This window comes from Thalassophryne amazonica, chromosome 15 (assembly GCF_902500255.1).
Source record: "Thalassophryne amazonica chromosome 15, fThaAma1.1, whole genome shotgun sequence".
NCBI lineage: Eukaryota > Metazoa > Chordata > Actinopteri > Batrachoidiformes > Batrachoididae > Thalassophryne > Thalassophryne amazonica.
In genome coordinates this window covers 16,582,507-16,603,163 of record NC_047117.1, presented here as the reverse complement: position 1 = coordinate 16,603,163, position 20,657 = coordinate 16,582,507, and positions in this window count along the sequence as shown.

Sequence of the window (20,657 nt, the reverse complement as noted above, 5' to 3'; positions counted from 1 at the left end):
TCTCTGCTATTTCTAACAACCAAACTGTGGGAAAATCGGGCAGAAATTCGGGGAATTACGGATTATTGTAGTTGGGGATACACTTCCTCAATAGGGACCCATCCAAGATGGCCGCGACCATAAGGCATCTACATATATAATGTCTATGGTCGCCACTTTGGACACCAGTGAAAGGCGGGCACTACTAATTTCTATATAATACTGGATTGCTCATTGGCCAATATCCTTAAAGCAAACTGGCGCCATATTACCACTCCAATATTCCGCTCCTGAACGCTCTTTTCTATTGATCTTTAATGAGGCACACCTTATTCTTTGTAATTTTGTTAAAAAAAAAACCTTCATGTGCTGCTATTAACTGCGCAAATTGCTAGTTCAAAGGCTGTGAACGAACATTTCACCTGTGAGTATGATTGAAATGGGAAGTAATGAACAATAATTTGAGCAGTTCTCTCCCTTATTCCAGCATATAGACAAAGATGATGATGAGGATGATGATAATAATAATAAGTGGCTTATTAACTCAACATGTAGCTACATATTGAGTTTTGTGTTGGACGAACTATTTTAAGCCATTTATTAAATCTATTTGTGCATAGTTTTGGAGCTTTGGGTGTTGTTGCTATGAACTTTAATATGCATATGTCGCGGACATGAATGAGCAAAGCTCATCAGCATCTCACCATGTCATATATATATATATAAAAGCTTGCTGATGATTCCACAAAACTGTGTAAACTTTGATTAAAGGATGATCATTTTTAGAATTGAGTATTTGTCCCAGTAAGATAGCTAATCAGGCAAGCACAGATTAGGAGGGATCGATCTTACATTATCCGAAGAACAAAAATAAGTAAATGAGATAATCAGCTCAGTTATGACTTGAAACTGTTGACGTTCTAATAAGCTGATTTTGTGCAGTCTGCATGAGTTGGGAGTGGCAAGATGGCCACCAGTTTGCTTCAGAGGATTGCAGGCAGTGTGTGAGCCAATGAGCTATCCAATAATATACGAGGGCTGTGATGAAAAAAGCGGTCCTTTTTATTTTTTTCAAAAAATAAAGGGATTTGATTTACGTCAGACAAGCTTGAACCCTCGTGCGCATGCGTGAGTTTTTTCACGCGTGTCGGTGATGTCATTCGCCTGCGGGCAGGCCTTGAGTGAGGAGTGCTCCACCCCGCCCGTCGGAATCTCTTTGTCTGAATAGCCGCTGCGGACGGCGCGCGTTGCTTTATCAAAAATTTTTCTGGACCTGTGAGGAATATCCGAGTGGACACTATTCGAGAAATTAAGATGGTTTTCGGTGAAAAGTTTAACGGCTGATGAGAGATTATGGGGTGTTTCTGTCACTGTAAGAACTTCCCATGGAGCGGGACGTCGCGCAGCGCTTCCAGGCGCCGTCGTCGGCCTGTTTCGACCTGAAAACATCCTAATTTAAGACTTAATTCACCCAGGACGTCGTGAGAGAACAGAGAAGATTCAGAAGAGGCCGGCATGAGGACTTTATGCGGACATTCCACTGTTTAAGGACATTTTTAATGAAAGACATGCGCGCAAATCTGTGTGCGCCGCGACAGGAAAAAACACCTCTGTGTTGAAAACCATTTGTAAAAATTCAGGCGGCTTTTGATGCTTTCAACAAGTGAGTAAATGAGAAATTGTTTAACAGCTTGGCATGTTCCAACTTGCCCGTTAAGGTTTCCAACGGAGTGTTTTTCCTGTCGCGACCGCCTGCGGTCGGGTCCGGCCGACATGCGACTCTGCCCGCACGTTCTTTCATTACAAATGTCCGTTAACAATGGAATGTCCGAATAAACTCCTCATGCCGACTTCTTCTGAAAGTTCTCTGTTCTCTGACGACTTACTGGGTCAACAGAGCCTGAAATTGTGGAAGTTTTCAACTTAAATGTTTTACCGAAAACCAGCTGGAATTATCGAATGGTGTCCACTCAGTTGTGCCTTACAGTTTTGAAAAACTTTTGATCAACAAAGCAGCAGTCTCTGAGCCATTCCTAAACAATGACAAAAAAAACGACGAGAGGGTGGGCCACTCCTCACTCAAAGACTGCCCACAGGCGAATGACGTAACCGACAGGTGTGACAAAACTCTCGCATGCCCACGAGGGTTCAAGTATGTCTGATGTAATCACACGTGATTCAAATCCATATGGTTTTTGAAAAAAATAATAAAGTCCGTTACTTTTATCGCAGACCTCGTATATATATATATAGGATTGCAGGCAGTGTGTGAGCCAATGAGCTATCCAATAATATATACGAGGTCTGTCCAAAAAGTATCAGACCTTTTTATTTTTTTTTCAAAAACCATATGGATTGAAATCGTGTGCTTGCATGAGCGAACCTTGAACCCTTCAGGCTCATGCGTGATTTTTTCACGCCCGTCGGTTGCATCATTCGCCTGTGAGTAGGCTTTGAGTGAGCACTGGTCCTCCCCCCTCGTTGGATTTTCATTGCGAGGAAAATGTCTGAACGATTTGGAGCTTTGCTGCATCAAATTTTTCCAGAAACTGTGAGAGACAACCAGGTGGAAACCATTTGGGAAGATTCAGACGGCTTTCGGTGACGATCCTATGGGGATCACACAGATTAAGGAGTGTTACAACCGGTTTAAAGACGGCGCACAATGGCGGAGGGTGCGCCGCGCTCCGAGCGGCCATCGACAGGCTGAAACGACCAAATCATTTCCAAAGTGAACGCTGTGTTGATCCGGGACGTCGTCTGACTACCAGAGAAATTGCAGAAGAGGTGGACATCAGCACTTTTTTGTCACATTCCACTGTTACAGGAGATTTTGTAATGAAAGACATGCGGAAGTTGGAAGTCTCACAGGACATGTTGTGACATGTCCAGCTCTTACACAATTCCTCGGATACTCATTCGACTGAAAAACCACCGAAAGCCGTCTGAATCTTCCGAATGGTTTCCACCTGGTTGTCTCTCACAGTTTCTGGAAAAATTTGATTCAGTGCTGCTCCAATCGTCAGACATTTTCCCTCGCAATGAAAATCCAACGAGGGGGGAGGACCAGTGCTCACTCAAAGCCTACTCACAGGTGAATGACGCAACCGACAGGTGTGAAAAAAATCACGCATGCGCACAAAGGTTCAAGGTTGGCTCATGCAAGCACACGTGATTCAAATCCATAAGGTTTTTGAAAAAAAATAAAAAGGTCCGTTACTTTTATCACAGACCTCGTATATATATATATCAGTGGCTTGGAGGTTGGCAACCAGCTAATCCAGAGCATTACCGCCACCAGCTGGACTGGAGTATATGTCAGGATGCGAACATCCACAAAATAAAATGAGAGAGAGAGAGAGAGAAGAGAGGAAAAATAGGTAGTAGACTTATACACTGTGCAGTAATCCTGTTTTCTTCAGCTATTCATAAAAGTAATTGAAGCAGATGAAATCTGACTATGTAATGGATCAGCTTCTTTAAAAATGCTTTGTGGTAGTCATTTATAATCAAATTTGTGAATTGGGCATAAATAATATATTGTTGTGACATTGATTACAGATCTTGAAGAAAGAATCAAATTTCTATGATATATATAGAAATAGTATGAATTGTTAGTAATTTGTTGCTTATTCATAATGGGAAATAATGTGAACTGTCACTAATTTGCTGCACATATATATATATATATATATATATATATATATATATATATATATATATATATATATATATATATATATATATATATGTACTAGCTGGGGTACCCGGCACTGCCCGGGTTAACCTGTTTTAGACATAGGCCAAATGCCAATCATTTTCATCAAAACAATTGCCAAACATTTGATTTTTGTAATGCTGATGTCTTACAAATGTAATATTTAATGGGCTAACGTTTGTCCAGCAGAACTATAAGAGGTGGACTCCCCAAGCTAAATGGAAAGACTTGGTTAAAACAAACACATTTGAAGTCCTTCATGCAGGCGTTGTTTTGCAATCAAATTTATAACAAAGTTACACACAAAAGATAGGTAACAGTAAATGTAAATTAAATATTAATAAATCATAGAGAATAGAATCAAAGAGAATGGATTAAAGCATTAGTCCAATAACCATAAAGAATTAAAGTGAAAGTTCTTTTTGTCTAAGATTTCTAGCAATAATGATTAAAGGAGAATCCTGTAATAGATCTATAGATTTTATCTAGCAGTAATGATTAAAGCTGAATTCTGTAATAGATCAATAGATAAAGAGAATAGATTAAGGCATTAAATTACTGGTTGGTATAAAGTGGTTAATTCTAATTCCACCCCACCCAAACTATAATATGTAGCCCTAAAAATTATACATATTCTGAATGCTCATGACATGGGGAACTAAAAATTAGAATTCTGACCGCTTTATACTTTTTGTACTCAGGCTTTCTTGATGACATCTTCAGGATGGGGGGGTGTAATTAAAATTCTGACCACTTTACTCAAGCTTTCTTGATGACATCCTCAGGATTGGGGGGGGGGGGGGGTCTATTTATCTTTTATAGCCCTGGTTGCCCAATAATTCCATGATTAAAGGTCTATAGGTCTATAGATCTATAGACTTGGGCAACCAGGGCAGCTTGACCTGGTTGCCCAGTAATTCCATAAAAGATAAAGAGAATAGATGATAGCATTAATTTTTTGGTTACATACAACTTTTTAAAAAATGGTACCAGTTTGTTGCCCATGTCATGAGGATTCAGAATATATACTCAACAAAAATATAAACGCAACACTTTTGGTTTTGCTCCCATTTTGTTTGAGATGAACTCAAAGATCTAAAACTTTTTCCACATACACAATATCACCATTTCCCTCAAATATTGTTCAAAAACCAGTCTAAATCTGTGATAGTGAGCATTTCTCCTTTGCTGAGATAATCCATCCCACCTCACAGGTGTGCCATACCAAGATGCTGATTAGACACCATGATTAGTGCACAGGTGTGCCTTAGACTGCCCACAGTAAAAGGCCACATTATAGTTTGGGAGTTTATCCTGGACAGACGGAATTAGCCCTTTGTGTAATACATATATATGAGGTCCTGTAATGAATATTTCTACATTGTACATAGCATAAGTATCTAGTTTCATTGAACTAACATGTTGTTACCTCCGCCAAGGAGGTTATGTTTTCAGTCGCGTTTGTTTGTTTGTCTGTCTGTCAGCAGGATAACTCAAAAAGTTTTGAATGGATTTTGATGAAATTTTGTGGAGTGGTTGGAAATGACAAGAGGAACAAGTGATTAAATTTTAGTGGTGATCTGGATCACGATCCGGATCCAGGATTTTTTTAAAGGATCTCATCCCCATTGCGGGATAGGGGGAATTTTGACATTCTAGTTTCTGACTCCACAAAAACAAGGCAGAAAGGATTGAAAAAAAATTAGGGTGTAAAATAGTCAAATGTTCTATCAAACAACAAAGTTGGTGATGATCGGATCCGGATTCCGGATCTGGTGATCCAGAATATGCAAAAATATAGGGAAAATAGAAAATGTGTCAGTGTGAGGATACAAATGAAGCTAGAGATGCACAACTAACACCAAATTGTAGCTGAATCTGTACTGATTCAGTAAGGTGTCATCAGATTTGATGTAGCTTCAAATGTTATGGAGCCAGATCCAGAAGAAAACCGCCATTACCAAAAAATCTTTTTATACAATAACTTTTGAACTAATAAAGACATAAAAGTGATTCCAAGTTCTAGTGGTATGTTTTCATGGTCAAGGATGTCAAATATACAGGAAAAAAAAGTAAGTATCATAGTTTTAGTTGTAACACTGAATTGTTGAATAGATCACTGTGCCAAGGAGGAAATCTCTTTAGGGTCAGTGACCATATGGCCTTGGCGGTTTGCACTCCGAGTGCTTCTAGTTGTTTTATGATACTGTCATTAAACTTCTTAGTATATTTATAACTGTAATTTAATACATGTTATGTTATTAGTTACATGTTATTTAAAAGCAGAAGCACCTGGGAGCTGACTGGTTTTGACCAACTCTGCAGAGGCCCTGATTAGCTTTGCCAGGGAAAAATTTGAGAGGAGAACTACAGGGGGGAGGAGCAGAGATGCCACCGGTATGGTTTTTACTTTTAATTATCATTTTTTCAACAAATTGTGGGGCTTGTTTTGTTTGTGGATATTGCATTTATTGGTGGCATAATTTATGTGCTAGTAGGAAAAATTAAGTACATTTTTGGGGAAGATTTGCAAACATGAGTGAATATTCAAAATAAAGGAGTAGTAGAGGTTAACCTGCTGTCACTTGCAAACTGAAAATAAGAGACAGAAAGACAGACTGAGTGGTCACCAGCATCCTTTTTGCTCCTCTCCTGCCTTTCAAGTAGGCAGTGGTGAAAAAAAAACCCACAGATAACTTTATAGTCAGAATGATACATCCACCCACAGTTGGGAAGTATTGAGGTGCGCTCTGAAGACGGACAGAAGTCTCTGAGCAGTCTACATAGTTGGTTCTATTCACTTGGTTGTCCTGAGGGTGTTGCACAGTTCAAAACACTCTTGGCGCTGTTGAGATGGAACACTCATCTGACACCAGTCTATGTGCAGTTGGTGCACCATCTGATCACGATTTACAGAGGGAAAAGGAAATGTTGATATGTAATAACATGTATGTGGCACATATTCATCATCTGCAGTGGATGTGAACAGTGTGCAATCAAACCAAAAGCACTGTGTGCCACTGCAGGTCAATATGTTTGCACAGTGCATGCCGCCGCAGATCTGAACAGGCTGTTATATCCATATTAGACCTTACAGTACAGATGCATTTCCATTCCTTCCCATGGGCGACATAAATAATGTGAAATATTGTGCCCATCATATCTGTGACACTACGGGACGGTGTGCCCCACTGCTGCCTCATGCGCATCGATGCGTCATTGCCCTTGTCAGAGGCTCACAGCTGAACGGATCTCACCATTGTAATATACATATTTTTACTTGATCACTATCTAAATCTGTAGGAGGTATTACGTAGAACTGTTTCACCACCCCATGACAACATTATTAAACATGAATCTCACCTCTGGCACAGCCCCAGGAGCGTTTCACAGTGCAGGGTGGACAGGAGCCAGAGACCTCAACCTGTGGCGAAAACCCCCTCAATCGGCTGTGCTGTGTGCTGGAAACAACCACAGCATAAATAAATCCCATGTGATATGCAGCACCGATAAACCAATGGGACATTGCGGTGTACAGAGTTGCATTGTACTGCATATGTTGGAGTGGGCATAAAAAAAACTGATGGAAGCTTGGCCCACTGCCAGCACTGCCACCAGAGTTTAGCAGCAAAAGGAGTCCAGTGAGATGGATAAAATCTGGCAATGCAGGTATATACTGATTAAAAAGAAACCTAAATGGATATTTTACCAGACTGTACACCAGGAGGCAATCAATGACAGTGAAGGGGCAAAACGTTCAGCACCTCCTCTTTTCCTCCAACTGTGTGACAGAAGCAGGTTTTAGAATTGTCATGGTCTTGTGCCTTGTCAGCCTTATTGTGTGCACATTCCGATGTCCAGTACCAGCAGGGCCTGTGCAAAGGGAGGACACAGCGCTGGCTCCCACTCCGGTCTCATGTTTGCCACCCAGATGTTTGGACATCGGGCAGTCTTCAACGCTTCTTATGGCCGTCTGAGAGCAGTCCGTGTCATTTAAGTGTTCTCTAAATACACTTTGGATGCAATCGTGCAGGTGTGGATGAGACAGTCTGGACGGGATCTGCCCACAGTCTACACGTCTCTTTCACTCCTGACTGCAGGATTATGGCCATTTTTCCATGTCGCACTGGTTCCTGTGCATTCTTACGATGTGTGACGGAGACCTTACTATTTTTCATGTCTGTGACCTCTTCCCAGAACATCAAAATGCTAGTAAAAGGTGTTAATGATATAATGTTGCTGGTATGATAAAAATCTGAATTCTTGTTCCATTTGTGTTGTGAGTTGCTTGAATCATGTGCAGAATATGTGTTGGTGAAAATTTCTGAAAGGGTGTGGCTGCCACACTGTGAGACCTGTCTGGACTGCTTTCCTCATGCAGATAGTTTGCACTGTAACCTGTAAACACAGCCATCAAAGTGAAATTCAAGCTATTATAAACCTGCAATGCATGAGGTGTATTTCAAGCCTTTGATCAATTTTTATTTTTTCCAGGACACATCACAATAGTAAGTCCCTTCAGCTGCTCCCTTCTTTGCACTCGAGGTCACCACAGCAAATCCAAAGTGGATCTGCATGTTGAATTGGCACAGGTTTTACGCCGGATGCCCTTCCTGACGCAATTCCACATTACATGGAGAAATGTGGCAGGGGTGGGATTTGAAACTGGAACCTTCTGCACTGAAACCAAGCGCATTAACCACTTGGCCACCACCCCTGAGCAATCAACACCCTAATGAGTATGAAGGAGCTGTGGGATGTGACCAACTTGATGCTGTTGTGTCTGACTTCTACATTGACCATTTCCAGCTATGCCCATCAGTACAAAGTGGGGGACCGACTAGAAAACGGAACTTTTGGCCAAGTGTTTAAATGCGTTGAACTACAAAATGGATCTCCAGTTGCTATCAAGTTTCAAAACCTTAAAAGGGCTCAACATGAGTTTGATATGATGGAAACAATCTGCCGTTATCTTACTGACCCTCAGAGATATCATTTGATTCATTGTTGTGACTACTTCCAACATGGTCCAAATTATTGCCTCGTCTATGAGTTGTTGGACAAGAGTCTTTGGGATGTTCTGAATGAGAGGAAATTCTTCTACATGTATGAAATAAGGCCCATGATGCATCAGCTGCTTGTGGCCCTACAAGCCCTTGAATGGATTGGCATAATTCACTGTGACATCAAAGCTGACAATATTGTGTTTGTAAACCTTAAAGAGGAACCATTAAGGGTCAAGTTAATTGATTTTGGGTGTGCCAAATATGCATCAGAAGTAGAAGCTGGCATGAAGTGTCAACCTGTATCATTAAGGGCTCCAGAGGCGATCCTGGGCCTGAAATTCACAACGGCCATTGATATGTGGTCTCTAGGTTTGATCATGGTATCCATGCTCACGGGGTATTACCTGTTCTATGCAACCTATGAATATGATTTGCTCAAGCTTATCATAGAAACTCTAGGACAGCCACCAGTGGACCTTCTGAATAATGCAAAGTATGCTAAGACTTTCTTTAAGAAAGATGGGGATGTCTGGAGGTTCAAAACGGCAGAAGAATATGAAGCCTCAGGACAGCACATAGATGTTGAGGCAAAACGCTCGTTCAAAAATCTAGATGAGATAAAAGACTGTTATATTGTTGATAACTGTGTGGAGTATCAAGACCTGTGTGACATCATAGACCTGCTGCAGAAAATGCTGAAGGTGGATCCCAGAGAGAGAATTACACCCTCCAAGGCTCTACAGCATAACTACATCACCATGCAGCAAGTGGAGAAAACTCTTCCTTATCTTAAACACTGTTTGGACTCTAAGGTTCTCTGTGCAACGGATCAGTGTCTGGATTCCAAAGATGAACACACTGCCAATGTTTCCAGCAACACAGGTTTAACTCATGGTAGCTTTGACACAGTGCCAGTCTCTGACCACCGCAACAATGACAGTGTTATGCTTAACAAAAGCAAAACTGTAGTTCACTCTCTCAGAATCAGTGACTGCACAAGAAACGATTTTTATCTCCTCTGAGCAGAGTACAATTGTACCCACATTTCATAGTCAAACATCATTGGTCAGTGAACCCATCAAAGACAACCTCACATCCAAAGGCAGACGTGAGAACATGGATAAGCTGCATAAAGTGTTATGTGCTGACACGGGTCAGCTTCTCACAACAGGTGGAGGATCATCAATCCGTACGCCACGGCAGTGAGAAGCAAACTGCACAATTCTCATCAATGTTCAAATATACTGCGTAACAAAATGCCAAATTACTATTAACGATTATTCAGACGATAATCACCTCCGATGTGTGCTGACAGCATGTGTCCCTCACCCGTCCTCCTTCACAGGCACGATGTGTCAAACCCTGGCGCGGTCCTCAGTGTCTCACAACCGAACGTCACACGGTCGAGTTCCCGGCAATTCTGCTCAAATCACTCATGGCTTAAATGCAGAACGCCATCTCATTATCTGCTTCAGCTGAAAGTCTTTAAGTCTGCACGTGAGCATCATCCACAGGTGCTGCAAGTTGTTAGGCCTGCACGTGAACATCCTCCACAGGTGCAGCCAATAGTTCTGATGAGGGTGAAGGACTCTTCCGCCAGCACCTTCTCCACAGAAAAAAACAGTTTGCATACCACCTGGAGAGCAAAGAAAAGAAAACAGCACCAAAATGTCCAGCCAAACCCCCCAACACACAACATAAAGGTTCAGTTAGCGATCCTTCCAATAATGAGCAGCAATCAAAACCCCAATGAGTGTGAAGGAACTGTGGGATGTGACCAACTTGGTGCTGCTGTGTCTGACTGCTACACTGACATAGATGATGCTGATGATCCCAGATTCGAGCCAGTGGAGAGGATACAAATTATTTTCACCAGAATCTTCAGAGTAATCAACAGATTAAAACCATCCAAAATATAATTCGCAATATGACCAGGAGCACATCTTACAGACACAGCCAATTTCTTGATGAGTCTTCACCCAGTGATGAGTCTTCACCCAGTGACCCTGATGCAATGTTTGATTTCTCCCCTGAATCCTGTGATGAAGATATTTTTGACATCATGGAAAGATCTGAGTATTGGCTCAGTGACTATTATGCAATGTGTGAAGTCTCCCCTGAATCTAGTTATGAAAACATTTTTGACATCAGCGAAAGATGGGATGAGTCTTCACCCAGTGATCCTGATGCAGTGTTTGAACCCTGCCTTGAACCTGTTGATGATGTCTTCACCCAGTGAACATGATGCAGTGTTTGAATCCTGCCCAGTCCTTTTGCACAAAAACAATAAAACTTATCAGTTTGAACATTAAATATCTTGTCTTTGTGGTGTATTCAGTTGAATATAGGTTGAAGAGGATTTGCAAATCATTGTATTCTGTTTTTATTTACATTTCACACAACGTCCCAATTTCATTGGAATTGGGGTTGTATATGAAATCTGGCGCTTTTTTCAGGCCTGCTGCGTGTTTCAGTCCAGCCATGTAATAAATGTAAAATGTTAAGTATTATTCGAAACTTTAAATTTATTTATTAACAAGCTACGAACTGCATGGCCTGTGTCAGTAATGTAATGTTGTTTGGAGTCCACAATAATTAAGGTTTGCGCCACGGTGTCCAGGCCATGAGCTGGTGTGGGTTGATCAGATTGACGAATTGTCAGTAAACATAGGCCTACATCCAAACTTTCAGACAGATCAACTATGTCGTGAGGATAACGTATACATAAATTTTCATCATTATGTAAGTCCAAAGTGGGATTCTTAAGAAATTAAACGTGGCAAAACAATGTAAGTTCAAAGGCACACATGTCAGATCAATGCAAAAAGAAAACATCAGTAACGTAAGAACAAAGACTAATTATAATATGTAGATCTACGTAAAACCACAATGTTCAGATCATTTTTGTAGCATGTTTGAAAGCGTTGCAATAGATATTTCTTACCTGATGCCGATAGATTTTGTTAGATAATATCTGTGCTAATTCTTTATTTTATGTTAGCTATCAACTATTTGTGTTATTTGTTTGGAGGTTCTGAGAAATATGTTAAGTTTTACTTTATCATGTGACCAAGTTTCAGACACAGGAAGATCTTCCCCTGTTGGTCAGCGCCAGTAACATTAGAAATGTGAGACTAAACCACACCCTCTGAAAATGCATACTGCCCTTATTATTATTGGTCTATTACGCTAAATTCATTCTTTCTTGACAAAGGTGCCAATGCCAACTCTTAAGAGTTGTCCACTGGGGGCAGTGGTGCATATAATGCCAGAAACCACAACAGAGAAGAAGAAGCAAGGCAGTTTCAGCGGTTAGCATCGCCTATTATTTTATTTGTGGGGCCATTTTCTGATGTTTGTTGCAAAAATTGACCACATCAGTATTCTCTGTTGTTTGTCACAGTTCAAGCCCATGGTGCAGCAGAGACGATGCACATATGAGTTGGCAAGAGTGCACATCATATCAAAAAGCCTCTGCATCCTTTTAATTACTCATCATTTTTTTTCTGACATGAAGCACTAGGACTTTGAGGACTTGGACCTTCACTGCCTTGCAGAGGTATGGGGATTCACAAAGCACCTCAGCCCTGGGACCTCATGACTCCGCAGGCTGTTTGTCAGCCATTCCAGAGCAAGGACCCAGAGGCATAAGGGTGATTCTTAGACTGCGGGCACTTATTATGTCCTTTGATCATATTGTATGAAAAACAGAAAAAAGGGGAAATTTCACACTTTTATAGTTATCTTTACAATGAAAGTGTGTTAAGAAATTTGTTCTAGTAGTCTGTGATGACTTTTTCACCTTTTTTCAGCATCATTATATGCAAATATTGCCGTTTTGTGCTTGTCCCACACTGACTTTTGATCTTCAATGATAAAAATGAATGGTAAAGAAACATTTTTCTAATGTTTTAAAATATCTCTGAATAAAATATCAGTAAAATAATCAAAACATAATTGGGGTATTCAATGTCATACAACTGTTGTGATTTTTTTAAACAAAATGTAGTTGTCCCACACTATTGCCGTAATTTCGACCACAACACTGTAATGTCCCTAAACAGTTTGTATGAAAGATTGTTTGGGTAGTTTCTATGGAGATAAACAGTGACATCAGAGCACATGTATATAGTGCCAAATCACAACAAACAGTTGCCCCAAGGCGCTTTATATTGTAAGGCAATGGTGTGGTGGAAATTACATTTACAAGGCCAATAGTGCCTGTAGTTAAAGAATCACCCATAAATGTCAGAAATGAAGAAAAGCAATACTCCACAAGGTTGATAATGTCACTGAATAGATACCCTTCCTGGATTGCAACCACTGAAGGCAGTCTGGACTGGTGATCCTAGTCTTGATGTTGTGAAAGTGTAGTGACACGGACCCACAACAGGGGGCGCAAATGAACGGTCAATAGATGAGCCAAAAAATAACAATTTAATGTTGTGAAGGTGCACAACGAATACACAGACAATCTCAGAATATGATAACAGTCAATCCACAAAGGTGACGTGTGAGCAGGCTCGAGGATAGAAGACGTCTGTCCTGAGAAGAGCCGGAACCACACGATTTCCGCCGCCACCGAACCTGGTGAATACTGGAGCCGCCAAGTCCCGAATTCCCAGGTGATCACCGTCCCCGACTGTCGGATCTGGTACTGCTGGCGAAGAACAAAGACAGTCAAGTGTGGGTGTGTGTACACCCAGTAACAATAACGGTGGGAATGCCACCTCCACCTCTCACTCAATATGCTGATGAGTATCGCAGTGATTCCTCAGGGGAAAAGAGTGCCGTCCTGCACTCACTCAGCCCCCACAGACTAAGGACCGGTACTCCTGCAAACACTCACAATAGACAGATTATTAGTTACCACAAATGGCTGAGGATATTACCTCCAATGAAGTACGATATCTCGGTGATGAGGTGGAGATGACGTCTGGGTTTTATGGAGTGGGATGATGAAGAATGAGTGACAGCTGTCAGGACATAATGAGTAACAGCTGTCACTCCCGGCTGTGTCCGTGGCGGCAGCGCCCTCTCGTGCCTGAAGCCCGCACTTCAGGCAGGGCACCCTCTGGTGGTGGGCCAGCAGTACCTCCTCTTCTGGCGGCCCACACAACAGGACCCCCCCCTCAACGGGCGCCTCCTGGCACCCGACCAGGTTTATCGGGGTGTCGGCGGTAGAAATCGGCCAGGAGGGCCGGATCCAGGATGAAGCTCCTCTTCACCCAGGAGCGTTCTTCGGGTCCATACCCCTCCCAGTCCACCAGATATTGAAACCCCCGGCCCATTTGACGGACGTCCAGGAGCCGGCGCACTGTCCAAGCCGGCTCCCCGTCAATGATCCGGGCAGGAGGCGGCGCCGGACCAGGAGCACAGAGGGGTGAGGTGTGGTATGGTTTGAGTTTGGAGACGTGGAACACCGGGTGGATCCGCAGTGAAGCTGGGAGCTGGAGCTTCACTGCGGCAGGGCTGAGGACCTTGAGGATGCGAAATTGGCCGATGAACCTGTCCATCAGTTTCGGTGACTGTACTTGTAATGGGATGTCCTTCGTCGACAACCACACCTCCTGCCCGGGCTGGTATGCAGGGGCCGGGGACCGCCGGCGGTCTGCATGGGTCTTGGCCCTCATCCGGGCCTTCAACAAGGCAGAACGGGCGGTGCGCCACACCCGACGGCACCTCCGAAGGTGGGCCCGGACCGAGGGCACACCGACCTCTCCCTCCACCACGGGAAATAATGGGGGCTGGTACCCCAAACATACCTCAAATGGGGAGAGGCCGGTGGCAGAAGACACCTGGCTGTTATGCGCATACTCGATCCAGGCCAGATGGTTACTCCAGGCCGTCGGGTGCGCGGATGTTACACAGCGGAGGGTCTGTTCCAGCTCCTGGTGAAGAACCTTATCAGTCTCTCCGCTCTGGGATAGCATGGCTCCTATCCCTGAGTCAGAGGCGTCCACTTCAACCATGAACTGGCGGCTAGGGTCGGGCTGCACCAAAACTGGCGCAGTAGAGAACCGTCGTTTCAACTCCTTGAACGCGGCTTCGCACCGATCCGACCAGGTGAAGGGGACTTTTGGAGAGGTCAGGGCTGTCAGGGGGCTAACTACCTGACTGTAGCCCTTAATGAACCTCCTATAGAAATTAGCGAAGCCGAGGAACTGTTGCAGCTTCCTATGGCTCGTTGGTTGGGGCCAATCTCTCACCGCCGCAACCTTGGCCGGATCAGGGGCGACGGAGTTAGAGGAGATGATAAACCCCAGGAAGGACAAAGACGTGCGGTGAAACTCGCACTTCTCGCCCTTCACAGTCGGTTCTCTAACAACCGCTACAGGACCTGACGTACATGCTGGACATGGGTCTCAGGATCCGGAGAAAAGATGAGAATATCGTCCAGATATACGAAGACGAATCGGTGCAGGAAGTCCCGCAATACGTCGTTAACCAAGGCTTGGAACGTCGCGGGGGCGTTGGTGAGGCCGAACGGCATGACCAGGTACTCAAAGTGACCTAACGGGGTGTTAAATGCCGTCTTCCATTCGTCTCCCTTCCGGATCCGAACCAGGTGATACGCATTTCTAAGATCCAGCTTAGTAAAGATTTTGGCTCCATGCAGGGGGGTGAACACGGAATCCAACAATGGCAACGGGTATCGGTTGCGAACCGTAATCTCATTCAGCCCCCTGTAATCAATGCATGGACGGAGTCCGCCATCTTTCTTGCCCACAAAAAAGAAACCTGCCCCCATCGGGGAGGTGGAGTTCCGGATCAGCCCGGCAGCTAATGAGTCCCGGATGTAGGTCTCCATTGATTCGCGCTCAGGTCGTGAGAGGTTGTACAGCCTGCTGGACGGGAACTCAACGCCTGGAACCAAATCAATGGCACAATCGTATGGACGGTGCGGGGGAAGGGTGAGTGCCAGATCCTTGCTGAAGACATCAGCAAGATTGTGGTACTCACTGCCGTCAGATTGGGAGGGACTTTGACCTCCTCCTTAGCCTGTAAACCGGGAGGAACCGAGGATCCTAAACACACCCGATGGCAGGTTTCGCTCCACTGAACCACCACCCCAGATGGCCAATCAATCCGGGGATTGTGCTTCAACATCCATGGGAAGCCCAACATCACGCGGGAGGTAGAAGGAGTTATAAAAAACTCAATCTCCTCCCGATGGTTTCCAGACACCACCAGAGTTACTGGTTGTGTCTTGTGTGTGATTAAAGGGAGGAGGGTGCCATCTAGTGCCCGCACCTGCAATGGCGAAGGAAGCGCCACCAGAGGGAGCCCTACCTCCCTTGCCCATCTGCTGTCTAGCAAATTCCCTTCTGACCCCGTGTCCACCAGTGCTGGGGCTTGAAGGGTTAATCCCCGCTCAGGATTGTAACTGGGAGTCGTGTGGCAATCTGTGTGTGTCCCACGTGAATGTTTTGACCCCCCCTTAGCCCAGTCTCTGAGGGCGGTTGTTGTTGTGGCCGTTTGGGGCAGTTTTTCTGTATGTGCTCCTTTGAGCTGCAGAGAAAACACTCCCCGCGGACCAGCCTCCTCATTTTGGCCCTGTGCGTTTCCCTAACAATGTCAACAGGGGGAGCTGTTGCCCCACGGAGCGCTGCGGCTGTGGAGCGTGGGGAGGGCGGCCCCTCTTCGAACCCGGAAGGGAGAGGGACGGCGCGTATCCGGCCACATCCTTCGCCTCGCTCTCGACGGCGTTCCTCCAACCGATTGTCTAACCGTATAATGAGATCGATAAGCCCATCTAAATCCCGCGGTTCCTCCTTAGCTACCAGATGCTCCTTCAGGACCAATGACATTCCGCTTATGAAGGCGGCGCAGAGCGCAACGTTATTCCAGCCGGACCTCACAGCCGCAATGCAGAAGTCGACTGCATATTCGGCTGCGCACCGGCGCCCCTGTCGCATTGACAGCAGCATTGTTGAAGCGATCTCTCCTCTGTTAGGGTGATCAAACACTGTTCTGAACTCCCCCACAAACCCAGTGTATGCTGATAACAACCGTGAGTTCTGTTCCCAGAGCGCCGTAGCCCAGGCGCGTGCCTTATCCCGAAGCAAAGCAATAACATAAGCCACGTTGCTGGCGTCAGACGCGTACATCACGGGTCGTTGTGCAAAGTCGAGCGAACACTGCATCAGAAAGTCCGCGCACGTCTCCACACAACCCCTGTACGGCTCAGGGGGACTTATGTATGCTTCAGGGGATGGAGGGGGGGTTTGTTGAACGACCAGTGGAATGTTAATACCCGGCACCGGGTCGGCAGGAGGAGGAGCCGCAGCAGCGCTCTGATCGCGCGCTTCCACCTGTGCGGTGAGAGCCTCCATCCTGCGATTAAGGATGATGTTTTGCTCGGACATCAAATCCAGCCGAGCGGTAAAGGCGGTGAGGATTTGCTGCAACTCACCGAGCACGCCTCCTGCAGACGCCTGTGCACCCTGCTCTTCCATTGGCTGTCCAACAGATGGATGACGCCCCTCGGGATCCATGACGCTGGCCGAAATATCCTGTTGTGAAAGTGTAGTGACACGGACCCACAACAGGGGGCGCAAATGAATGGTCAATAGATGAGCCAAAAAATAACAATTTAATGTTGTGAAGGTGCACAACGAATACACAGACAATCTCAGAATATGATTACAGTCAATCCACAAAGGTGACGTGTGGGCAGGCTCGAGGATAGAAGACGTCTGTCCTGAGAAGAGCCGGAACCACACGATTTCCGCCGCCACCGAACCTGGTGAATACTGGAGCCGCCAAGTCCCGAATTCCCAGGTGATCACCGTCCCCGACTGTCGGATCTGGTACTGCTGGCGAAGAACAAAGACAGTCAAGTGTGGGTGTGTGTACACCCAGTAACAATAACGGTGGGAATGCCACCTCCACCTCTCACTCAATATGCTGATGAGTATCGCAGTGATTCCTCAGGGGAAAAGAGTGCCGTCCTGCACTCACTCAGCCCCCACAGACTAAGGACCGGTACTCCTGCAAACACTCACAATAGACAGATTATTAGTTACCACAAATGGCTGAGGATATTACCTCCAATGAAGTACGATATCTCGGCGATGAGGTGGAGATGACGTCTGGGTTTTATGGAGTGGGATGACGAAGAATGAGTGACAGCTGTCAGAACATAATGAGTAACAGCTGTCACTCCCGGGTGTGTCCGTGGCGGCAGCGCCCTCTCGTGCCTGAAGCCCGCACTTCAGGCAGGGCGCCCTCTGGTGGTGGGCCAGCAGTACCTCCTCTTCTGGCGGCCCACACAACACTTGATCTAGGACAATTGCAGATCCAGACACTTCCATCGTCTCGCCCAGTTTCTCAAGTGCTGCAACCAGGGCATCTATTAATTCCCCAAAGATCACGTCAAACTCACTAGAATGTTCGTTAATGAACACCTGTTGTTTGTAAATAGTAGGTGGTGTGTGTGTGCGTGTGTGTGTCGAAGAAGGGGAGGGAGGAAGGGAAGATTTGAAATATATCAAGACCATGAGAGGAGAAGAAACCTACTGCATATGATAATTCATATTTAAAAAGTAGAACTGAAGTGATATTCATTACAAGATAATTAGTTTAAAAAAAATTCAAAATGTAGCTGCATTGATGGCAGTTTGGTGTGCAGTCACATAAGACTGTTTTTCCAGTCACCTAGTTCATCATTAAAGTTTGCAGTGTTAAAAAATATCATTTTATTCCCATGAACCCGGTCTCGTGAGCTGAGTGTACCGTAACACACCTAGTACTCGCAGTACCACTGTCCAGCCTGGATATTATGCCCAGCAACTGTTTGGGGATTCACCATTCTTGCTGTTTTTACCCCATAACTCCATAGAATTCAGTCACAGATAGTCCAAACTATACCTTTTTGGAATCTTTATGATCAGGCAAATAATGTGGAATATTTTTCAACATGATTGGAGCATCTTTTAATTTTGACCTCTGTGTAATTCTTCAATTGACCCCTACCTGACCACCGATTAAAAATTCAAGTGGCCAGTCATTTTTTTTTTTTCAAAAGAGGAATGTCTAAGGAGTATTTCTGCCGAATTTGATGCTTTTATCACCATTTGCATGATTGTTTCAGTTATCTGCTGCACTATCAAGTCATCCTGGTTGGAAGTCAGGATTGTTCAGAATAGGAGTGAAAGCTGATGTCAGTTTTGTCCGTTGCTCCAGTCTACCCATTGATCACCATGGACTATCACAGCACAACCTAATTTACAACTATAAATTGTGCTTGTCAAGAGAAATTGCTGTCCTGCCGTCCGTCCTTCTGTCTATCCATAACCTTCTCAAGAACTATAAAACTCTCAAAATCGAAATTTTCATTATTACTGGGAGGTCAAAGATTTGCCTGCCATTAAATAAATAAATAAAATTATGCATTTTTTGACATTTATAAATGCCTTTTTTCTTTCTTTCTTTTTTTTTCTTTTTTTTTTACTGAGTTATGGGTTTCAAGTATGATATGTACAAGAAGCCCTGAAATTCTCACATCATCTGCTAGATGGTGAGAAAAGCTTTTCAAATGTGCAACAAGGTATTTATTTAAGAAATTAACTTTTGGTTAAAATAAAATGGGCTGACAGGCAACAATCAACTTACAGTTGTGTCCCTTACCCTTATGGACAATTTACTTAAAATTTTTAATAAACAGCAGTTGTCTCAGTGGATATTTAGAAATGGAGATTTCAACAGACAGAAGTTGCATCATTTAAGATCCAGTCATAAATATATCTCATATATGTACTGCTGGTACCTTCTAAAATCGAATAAGTCTAACCTCCTTCAAAGCTCGGCAGTTGTAAGGTAGCTTTGGTTTATGTTTGCTCCATATCAAAGAACTAAGCCAGCCTTTTAATTTTTTCACAACCCAATTTGAAAATAAAAATGTATTCTAGGCAAAATGTTCATCTTATTCAAGGCTTCATAACCAGAACACTGGAAGAGAACTCCAACACTCCAAATCCTGCCTCACCTTCTCAAACAAGAAAGCAGAATTTGCTTTGTACTGTTGCTTAAATGTAGAGGTTCTGAATATCCCTAAATAGAAAAAACCCACCCAAGACCACTTAAAAGGGAAAGAGGATGGTTCTGTAGGTAGGTATTGAATGTAGACCCCCTCATGGCATGGCCTCTGATTTCATCAAATTAAATTTTTATCCAGAAAATCTGCTAAGTAAGTCAGAAATAAGAAGTAATGCGGATATTTATATCTCTGAATTTGAGCACCTACGGCCAATTTAAACTTTCCAATTAACCTAACCTGCATGTCTTTAGATGTGGGAGGAAGCCAGAGCACCCGGAGACAACCCACGCAAACAACATGCAAACTCCACACAGAAAAGCCACAGGCGGGAATCGATCCCATGACCTGTGAGGCAAAAATGCTAATCACTAAGCCACTGTGCTTTCCCAAAGCCTTGACCCATCTAATAAAACTATCCCCTAAAGCAAACGTATCCAAACAGTAAAACAATTATGTCCATTTACTTCAACCATAGGCTTTCTCTGCAACCAAATAAAGCACTATGTCATCCACTTGTCTTTGCTGGAATGCCTGATTAATATTGAGAAGGTGCCTGATGTTGTTATAAGACTTCTGTCCTTTGATAAACTCAGTTTGATCATATTTTATCATTTTAGACAGGAAACCTTCAAGACATGTGGCCAGAATTTTTGCCAAGATCTTCTGGTCTACATTAAGAGATATGGGTCTGTAAGGGACACAGGACTGAGGACATTTCCCCTTTTTTCAGAATAAGTGCTTCTCCAATATGCTTCTCTAAGAGTCTGGCATAACTCGTAATTTGAGAATGCATTGTTAATCATGCTAACCAACAGGTCGACTAATAGGCTTGAAAACTCTTTGCAGTATTTACTACTATTCCCATCAGGTTCAGGAGCTTTTCCATTCTGCAGGGTTCTTATAGAATTAACCA